General features: G+C 35.6%; 1 long non-coding RNA gene across 1 annotated transcript; it reads left to right on the top strand.

Moving 5' to 3' along the window:
- The first annotated feature begins 626 nt into the window (after positions 1-626).
- Positions 627-4913, top strand: LOC143036623 (uncharacterized). Its single transcript, XR_012967381.1, has 2 exons — positions 627-794; positions 4533-4913. It is a non-coding gene; the product is annotated as an uncharacterized LOC143036623 (long non-coding RNA).
- The last annotated feature ends 4430 nt before the right edge of the window (positions 4914-9343 follow it).

The following is a 9343-nucleotide window of genomic DNA, read 5'->3' as shown; positions in this document are numbered from 1 at the left end:
AAAAAAAAGTAATAGTCGAAGTTAATTCGTTAGTGTTGTTAAGACGAAATCAGATGACAAATATATTTTCAAGGGATGAAGACTATTGCAAATATTTCAGCTTATAGATGATTACTGAAATAATTTTAGCAAGGTTGTTGTGGATGTGCCGAAATAGATACATCTTTTATTTGGAACACTCATCGCTAATTCATATGGTAAGAGAACTAAATATGTGATAGTGTTTATCAACAAAATATGGTTTCAACACCAAGATAGATTTGTGCAATGCAACATGAATGAACAAAATCAGACACTTGTGAGACGCTGCCAGATGTGTGTATATATATATATATATATATATATATATATATATATATATATATATATATATATATATATGTGTGTGTGTGTGTGTGTGTGTGTGTGTGTGTGTGTGTGTGTGTGTGTATGTATGTATGTATGTATGTATGTATAATATACCGATTAATTCATACGTCATTTTGAAACTGGGCAAATATTAAAACACCGACCTCTTATCTTATCATAAAACATTGTAGATGTTGTGGCAATACTCTGGTTTATAAAATACAGGTGGATTCTATTAAATTATTGCAATATCATTCTTGAGAAATGCGTGAGTGAACCAGGCGAGGTTCGATGACGTAATATCGTCGGCATTATATTTGAACAACGTCGAGTCGCACTGCTGTGAAATCCGTTACTATTAATTTCAGTGAATAGAAGGTTTGCGATTATTTCTTTGCATCAAATCTACAACCACCAGGTTTTCTTTCGTCGTTTGAAAATAACAGGTAAGCATTCTACAAATTGAAATTGCTGTCAATTGAGATATTTGATTAGTTACATGTTGAATTATACCACTCATGAAAACACGTGAATAGTCAAAGTATTACATATTGTATCTCACATTTACCTTGATGTTGCCACGGTTTAAAAAGAATGATTAACATAAATTCCTGAGCAATATATTGAAATGTGTTTCAACTTTTTTTGTGGTGCTGGTTTTATTTGCTTATTTTGGTGACCAGTTGTTTGTTGTAGCGTCCAAATTTCAAACTTATCTACGTTTTCTCTGACGGGCCTTTTGGTATATGCATTGTATGTGTCTTGTCTTTGTTTAGACGTCCACCGTCAAGGCCAATTTGGAAATCCGCCTCTTCTTATTTTTTCATAACGCTCTCCTTATGTATGTGTATTTGTATATAATGTATGTATCATCATCATGTATGTGTGTGCAAGTATATACGAATGTATGCGCTGTATGTATGTATGAATGTGTATGTATATATGTATGTAATTATACATCAAATAGCTTAAATAATGAAAAGTATATTTCCATTCAAAGCAGCGAATTCAAAGAAACGACAACAATTGCGGTCTTAAGATTCATGGGAGTCAGAATACATACCTGTCAAGTCTTACTTTTTTTGCGTAAGTCTTACGTAATTTCTATGATTTTCAAGTCTTACGCTTTTTCTCCGCATGCGACGTGTTTTTTAATGTTTTAAACAAAGTGGAAAAAATTCCCCTTTCCAAGTGTTCATACTGTCATGTATTTATATTGTGTTTTAATTTTGAATTTGTTTTGGAACAAATATAATATCGAATGACAACAATATATTTTTTATGGTTTAATTACTGTTTTGTACACAAACTTTGGTCTCTAACGCAAAATCTTACGGCAAGACACGTTAGCTTGACAGGTATGAGTATATAATATACTGAGAGATGATCATCTCTTTTATATTGAAAGCAGTATTTAGTATCAACTGTATATGATCTGTAGGATGACGATAGCGACATCCGTCGATCACGGAAAATCGAGATATTTGAAAGATCGACCGTTTTCGTTTGAACTTGGCAAACGTCGAAGTGAAAAATGTAACGGATTAACATTGGACACTGAACAGTTTGAACTATGATTCAGTAAAATGATCGGAAACAGAATGTTGGAGAATTGCGATCCAAGCTGACTTAAAAACATTAAATAAATTGAACAATTAATAATGATGATGATAATTAAAAAACGAAAAACAATTCTCTATGAGCGAAGATCTTATATATAAGAAAAAGTCATCCATATCAGCAAATGTGAAATAAAATAACGAAACTAGGACCATTCTCCCCCTGAGAACAGTAAGAACACTATTGGTGAGATTTTCTGTCTTATGCCACATGATTTTAATTTCCTTTTAATCTATAATTTCGAATCTGTCCGTAATATGAAGATTATGAAAAATATGTCCTCTTTAGAACTGACCACAAGTATGGTTTACACAAAGAACGTTCTTCTGGATTCTTTTTCGTAATTATATTATGGTACGTAAGCTGTTGCACTAGACATACCAAAAGCATTTGATAGTGACATTCAACAGAACTGTTTCCTAAGCTACCCTCATTTGAATTTTTCTTTCTGACCGTTCACGAGCTGTTGTAGACAATCACGACTTTTATCTGGCATTCCACATAATCATCTTATTTATTTCCTCATATTCATAGATAACATACTCTTAGTACATCAATGCACCCTTATTCGTCTTATACTTAACATTAGTATTATATACTAAACTATTTATATAACACATTCTACTAGAGTGGGGGTTCCCAATCCTTTTGGTTCCTCTGTACCCCTTGGGCATCTTTATAGGTTCCTATGTAAGCCTTTGAAAAAAAAAAAAAAAAAAAAAAAAAAAAATATATATATATATATATATATATATGTATATATATACATATGTATATATATATATATATATATATATATATATGTATATATATACATATGTATATATATATATTGGCAATATCATATTACGAAAAATGTAGATTGCATAATAATCTTAATGGTGCTATCAGTAAACTAAATTCAGGTGATTTATAGAATATTTTGATCCTCATGTACATATCTTTTTGATAATAATGAGCCATAATAATAACTTCTAAGTAAAATTACACAAAACTATTCAAAACAATACAACCAAAACTGAGCAGTACTAATGGGATGGTTAAGGTTATTTTTTTACAACAAACTCATTATAAGAGGATTTTTTAGTAATAGCACAACGATCATATTCAAATGTTTTGAAATATTATCTGCATTTTTATTTAATGCCTAGCAGTACTGAAAATGCTGACTCACAGAGCCATGTTGAAGTAAATAACAATGGTCGAATAGCAGGTTCAGCAATCCGTCTGTACGAGTTTCGCATCGAAAACCAAAAACTACACAAATTCTTCTCAAAGTACATATCACGTGCAGAATTATCATTCTGGCGTTCAAACAGTTCCTCTTGCATACCCTGCAATACCTGAGCGTTAGAGATGAAAGGATTCCTAAGATACACAACTTCATCTTCACCAAGTGACTCGGCACAGGGACAGAATACGGTCGCAGGAAGCTTCATAATATTAAAAACAAATGTTATTCACCCTATTCTTGATATAACTGAAGTAGAAGGTTTCCTTACTAAAACGAGAAAAAACATTGTGCAGTCTGAATACAGATTGCAATATATATTATACAATAGTGGTTATTCTTTCCGACTTAATGTACCAATAAGGGCACATGTACCCTGTTCTGGAGGGATCGCTGCAGAACTACTAATTGAACTTTCTATTGGGTCTGACTGCTCGACACACTATCCCACAGCACGATCCCTTTTTATGCGATACATTTTCTTTCCGAGATCATTATCTTTTTCTTACGATTTATTCTTCAACGGTAAACTCAACTGGAAAATTGATGTAAATACAATTAGTTGTTCTGTACAGCTTCTGAGCTTTCACAGTTTCTTAGCTCCAACTCATTCACCCTTGTATGTATGGAGTATGGCTCTCATGTCTGGGCTAACTCGCCTCACTCAGTACTCCTGAGCAAGGGAGAGTCAGAAGTCTTATCTATGCTTCTTTCCTTAATGACGAACTTCAACTTCTCCCTGTCCAGCACGATATAGCATCTTTGTCTCTTCTGTTTAGATTATCTGTGGGCAGCCTCTTTTAGGATCACACAATACTAATATTTCTGAGATGTCACATTGTTTTCTAATTTCTTTTTGCAAGAGATATAGCATCTTTGTCTCTTCTACATAGATTATCTGTGTGCAGCCTCTTTTAGGATCACACAATACTAATATTTCTGAAATGTCACATTTTTTTCTAATTTCTTTTTGCAAGAGCTAACCAGCACACTCTGTCTATTCTTTCCACGAAGACCCTCTGGGACTCTTTTTTCCCTGAGACTTTTTTACCTGTCTTTGGTTTGAACTTTTTTCAAGATCTCAAGACACTTTTATGGTTGAGTTACTTTCTTCCCGGAACTACACTCTGCAGTTTATTATTATTATTATTATTTTTTACATTTCATTGACCTTTTTTAATTTTGGAAACATGTAAATGAAAACTGCATCAGTGCATACATTCATACATAAACATACATGCAGACATTCAAACATATACATGCATGCAGACTCATACATATACATACGTACAGTATGTGTATCTAAATGTGTATATCACAACTTCTTCAACAGAGATGGACCAAGCTGGCAAAAAGAAAGAAAGAACATCAGGAGAGAAAGTCTTGAATCCAGAGATAATCGTGTTTGCTATCGAGCCCTACAAAACCAGCATAAAGAAACTGAATACCGCGAAGCTTCTTACCGTTTCCCCTTTCAGCTCGCCTTGGAGCTCTGTCGATTCGCCACAGACCCCGTCACGGCCTCCTAACAACTCCGACCACTAAAGTTGTTCTAATATTGTGATGCTTCCTCCACTTTCCACAAAGATCACGGAAAGGTACGAGTGTTACCATGAAAGCAGGAAGTTACCATCTGGTTCAATGTTGCAGATGTATAGTAGACAGAGTTGTTTTTTACTATGGGGCGAAGAACCAGTCTTCTCTTTTTACGGATTGCACCACACGGGAAGAAAGAAAACGGGAATTTAGCCATTACAGTTATTCCGTCGAGTGAAAATTGTAGCATAAAAGAATGGCTCAAGAAAGGAAGAAAATAGTTATCTGATAAGGAAAGAATTATTGTTATATTTAGAAGAGGATGTTTTTGTTTCATCACTCAGTTTTACAAATAAAGATTAATGGAAGAACCGAGAGATAGATCTGACAGATTTCAAATACTAACTGAACGCCAATCATGTATGATGTCGACAACTTATGTCCATTTGTGTTAATATTTTTGCTGTTTGTATTCGTAGCATAGTTATTTTTCCCAATACTTATTATTAACATAGAGTACTACAAAGGATTACAAAGGCGGAGCATGCAGACAGGAGACCTTTTGGTCCATAGTTACGTTAGACTATGAGTGTATCAACTTTGATAAACGATAAAGTTAGTTATTATGGCTTCCCTTTTTGTAATAAAATTTCTATCATGATGCCTTCCCTTTGATTGCATTATTCTTTATTTAAGATGATTAATGATCACCACAACAAACAACGTAACTAGCTAGATTGGTGGAGGTGTGCCAATTGGATACACACTCTTCGCATTTAAATTTTCGCGGGCTTTTGTCTCCTTAATTAATCATGCTTATGTGGTAACTTTTATTGTTTGAGTTATCAGTACTGATTATATATTTTCTTTTAAGGGTGTTTTTACCCCATCTGCATATATAATATAGCCCCTATAAGGTAGTGTGTATCCAATTGGCACAGTTCCCACCGTTTACGTTACGCTTGTTGACATCGGATGGGAAAAGTCAAATCATTATATATCTTCACATGGTAGCTTAGAAACAAAAATTTTGTATTGTATAGGTAGAAAAAACACTATAATTGTATACACAACTCTATAATAGAGAAGGAATTGTCATTATGAAGTTTTTTCAATTTCATTTTAGGTTGTCGAAACCAAAAATGAAACGTACTATATACTACACTGAAGATGAGTTAGCACAGCATGTAAACTCTCATGAGTTTCAACGTGGTTGTGATAATACGGCGGTGACAATAAATGAAAGTAATCTAACCATCGTGACTGTAAATGAGGGTTCTAGGAGAGAGTGCCAAGGTGGCACAGTGCTCGCAACATCACCTATTTATAGTTTTTGCGTCGCCAGAGACATTTATTGAATGCTTAGAAGGTCCTCATAGGGATTTGAGTGCTGTCATTACATCCTGTCTTCCCCTCCCCCTCTAAATTCCACATCCGGTTACCTCCTCTCCCTCAGTGCATAGGCCTACGCACCAATCCCCCCCTCCCCCTCTCACACTCCACTTCCGTCTCTATGTAAGTGCAATTTCATACAAAGAATATATTTTTCACATAGAAACACAATTTCATAAAAGAAAAATAATTACATGCATCATTTTTACACATTACACATAAAAATTCATTTCCAAAATCACCCATTTTCATTTAGTCAGGACGAAGTTTTTTTTTTTTTTTTTGTACAATTGAGGTTTTAAAGGTTTTGTGTGTGGTGAATTTAAATATGTTGGTCATTGTTATAATGTTTTTTGACCAAGTTCCTCTTATATTAGGCTCAGGAACACGTAATCTCAATCCTTTGATTTTCTGTCAAAGTTTTTTTCAATTGTTCATAGTTGTCATTTTTTATTTTGGAATTACGTTAATTTTGTATTAGCAGGACTCTACGAACCCTATATTTATATTATAGTAACTTTAAATGGACAAAAACACACGCATATATTTTATTTAAATTTTTTATTCTGTGTATCCATTTGGATACATGCCCACCGGAATCGCCAGCGCGCGCCACCTCCACCAATCTAGGGCTAGGCGTGTCATATGGCCTACGACTTGATTCGTTTTGTCAAATGTTTACAATGAGTTTATGGATCTATTTGACGCACTCGTACGAAGCAGTATTTTCGCACCTCAAGTGAATTTAAGTTTATTTTATTTCCCAACTTTATGTTTATCTATTAATCTATTCATGCATTTGTTATTTGCTTATTTTTTTTTTGTCTTCGTAATGTGCGTGAGCGCATGTGCAAATGATTATATACACACTGCGTTTTTTTTTTTTTTTTTTTATTATTACCTAGCCTTATCTCCTCGGGATTTACTGGGCTGCGCCAGTCTCACAATATCCTGTCTCTTGATTTATTTCTAAATTTAGATAACTGCCCTTGAATTCAAATGCTGTGTGTTTGGGTGCGTGATTCACCACGGTCTTGAATCACGTGTTGTACTCGTGATCTACAGCTATTACTCTCCCAGGAGAGTTCAGTGACCATACATGACCCGATGAATGGGTGCACGTGTAATGAATGTGTGTGCGTGTATATGTGTTTGTGTAGATGTGACTCAACATTGTCTTTGATCACGTACTGGACTTGTAATCGAGTGTTGTTATCCACTCGGATGAGAGCTCAGAGTTCACATATGGCCCGATCTATGGGTAATGCTACCTTACACCCGCACACAACTCCTTGGCCACCAGAGTTGGAATGTCGGCTCGCAGTACAGCGATGTTGATTTTTTTTCCAGTCTTGGGCGGGACTCACAATCGAACCCCTGAATTTGGAGTCGAGAGCGATACCACTGTACCGTCGAGCCACGCGCGCTCGTGTGCCGTGCGTGCTAACGTAACCACCATGAAAGTTAAAGGTGTCTAATTTTAGCCGAATATGTTTCTAGTATTCATGAAAGTCAACAATAGCTAAATAGATTAGACACCAAAAGTCTCATTTTCTGTTTATTGCAATTTGAAATCACATCGTCTTTGGCGAAAAATTCGTCTCGTGCGACAATTTTCGCAAAACGCACCCGTGGCGCTATCTGCTTCGCAGTGACGTCAAAGGTTATGTTTATCTTTCATGTATCGTGGTCGTGTTGCGTAACGGTGGCTACCTAATATCAGACTTAGACTACTGTGTCCAGAAAATGATTGATGAAGAGAGTCAACCGCCAAAGAAGGCGAGGAAGGAAAGGAAAGCCCGCGGGAAGATTTGTTCTATGTGGCGTGTTTACCTTTCCTAAGCCGGGCAAGGAAGCAACCAGGCTTAAAGAAGTTTGTACGCGTTGTGAAAGACACTCGCGCCAATAATACTGACCATACAGTCTCACCATTTATTTGTGCAGACAATCCCCCGCCCCCGAGGAATCAGTTGCGAATCTAACAAAAATCCGACAGCTGCGAGAGAAAAAGAAAAGAAAAAAAAAAATCCGTATGTTAATACGAGTAGGCCATGGATGTTGGTGCCAGGCGATGTGCTCCTCCATGGAAATAAGCCCCTTATTATCCTTAGTATATTATTATATTCTTACCTGTGACTCAGTCTGTATTCTTTACATTTTTTATTATTTAATTTGTATTGGTAATGTCTTGAATTGCTTGTAAAATATAATTATACTGAAATAAAATAAAATCACTGATAGCGCTACTGCCATCTCGTCCCAAAATTCGCCTATTGATCATTCGTTATGGAAAAAAAAATCAATATTAAAAGTAGATACATTTGACAATGAGCCCAAGGTATTTATGATATAGATTTTTTCATACTTTATGTAAAATGCACATTAAATCATTCAGGTGTATTGCGTCACCCGCAGGGGTATGTGGGAGGTGTTGCGTCTTTTAGGGCGAGACGGCAACTTGCCCGAGGTGTCCTTTCTAGGACATTCAGGCTTAATATGTTGCATTGGGAAAAAGAACAACAGGTATCCTGCAATGGGTTTCATCAGTAAGCTGGACTCGAAGGAGATTCGACCAATATACATATATATATATTTTTTTTTTCTGATACACACTAACCATATAACCCAACTATGTTCGATAACTAAAATAAAACCTAAAACCAGACTGTAATTTAGTACAGTGTAGATCACACACGGGACATTATTTAGATTTTGTCCTTTTTTATCTATGCATGTTTTTGGGCTGATTGAAATCTAGAGACTCCAACTCTTTTCTTCAGAGAGATATTCCGGCTCAGATTGATAGCCTGTGCCTATTATGCCGTCCCTTCCATGATCTTGGCTGTTGTCAGAGATATTTAGGGAGTCGAGACTGCTCTCAAAAGACGACGAAATCCTTGTATATCACTAAAGGAAACGTCTGTTTCGCTATTTGTCGATATTGTTTTTATTGACATGGTTTGTATTGGTATCCCTCGTGACGTCACATCAAAATATGAAGCTGTATGTTTTGTTTTAGAATGCAAGCTAGCAGACGACAAATATATTCAACAAAAAAATCCCCCCAAAACTACTCTTGAGGTAAGATATTTTAAACGTGATTCCCGTGAAACAGCATCATGAAAGAAAAGATGCAAAGTTCTAGCTGAGGATGGTGGTTTCCCTTTAAGCCTAACAGGAGTGGGCTGCTTACCATGTGCGAATGCAAATGACTTT

Source organism: Oratosquilla oratoria, chromosome 21 (genome assembly GCF_046742065.1).
Source record: "Oratosquilla oratoria isolate Oo_2021 chromosome 21, ASM4674206v1, whole genome shotgun sequence".
Taxonomy (NCBI): Eukaryota; Metazoa; Arthropoda; class Malacostraca; order Stomatopoda; family Squillidae; genus Oratosquilla; species Oratosquilla oratoria.
Note: the sequence above shows the minus strand (reverse complement) of the source record. Positions and strands in the feature narration are given on the sequence as shown.